We start from the raw sequence: 1,179 nt of genomic DNA on the forward strand, positions 1-1,179 counted from the left end.
TTCTAATTAAAAATATCCTGAATAAAAATAATGAAATTGTTTAATTAAAGCTTAAATATTTTAATATTATATAAATCAAAAGCAGTATTTAGGGTGCATTTTCATGCACTTATCCATGGTCAAAGTAATTAGTTCATAGACGGTCATATATCATCCCAATCTAGCTCTCTGTTTTGAATCGGATTTTTAGTTTCCTAGCTTAAGCAAGAAGTTGCTGAAATTTTTTGAGAAACTCATCATCTTAAATATTCTTGTAACTCGAAATAGCAGAAGTGAATTGGTGACAATTATTGTTACCTTCTATCTAGAAATATAAATGTAAGTACAGGTTACGTCACACATTTTGCATATACAAATGAAAGATGGAGTTAATATTCTATACATATATACATATATATATATATATATATGTATATGTATACACACACACATGAAGGCACAAAGCAAGCAGATTCTACAAATTAAGGTTAGTGAACCTTAATGAATTCATGCTTGTCCACGCCTAGGAACCACCAACCATGCACACACGAATGCTTTCCAGGCCAGGTTGCGTATTATAAGCGGCAGTATGTTTGATTATAAATTATTTGCATTAACACATATTTTATGGTTATAAAGTGATCTGGAGATTGTTGGCGAAGAATGAGTAGTAAATGGTAATTAACGAAATTTTTTTTATATATTTCTTTTTTTTTCTATAATCTCGAGGAACGTGAATTTTGTTTCAACATTCTACAAGCTACTATATATAATTAATATAAGGTATAGGGGACGTTTGGTATGCAGTAATCTTAAGGATGAAAATGGAAATCTATAATATTACCATGTTTGGTACAATAGTTATAATATTTAGATTCTCAAGAAAGTGATTACCATAGGATTCACTTTTCCTCATTTTAAGGTAATTTGAATACCACTCAACATGGTGTTATTCAAATTCTCAGGAATCTCAAAATCATGAGAATCTTATTATAATAATAATTATTATAATAATAATAATAATTATTATAATAATAATAATAAATATTATTATAATATAAATATTATTATATTTATAATTATAATTATTATAATTATTATTATTATTATTATATTTATTAATATTAATATTAATATATTTATTATTATTATTATTATTATTATTATATTTATTAATATTAATTTTAATATTATAATTAT

The sequence above is a fragment of the Morus notabilis genome, unplaced genomic scaffold, assembly GCF_000414095.1.
Source record: "Morus notabilis unplaced genomic scaffold, ASM41409v2 Scaffold1007, whole genome shotgun sequence".
NCBI lineage: Eukaryota > Viridiplantae > Streptophyta > Magnoliopsida > Rosales > Moraceae > Morus > Morus notabilis.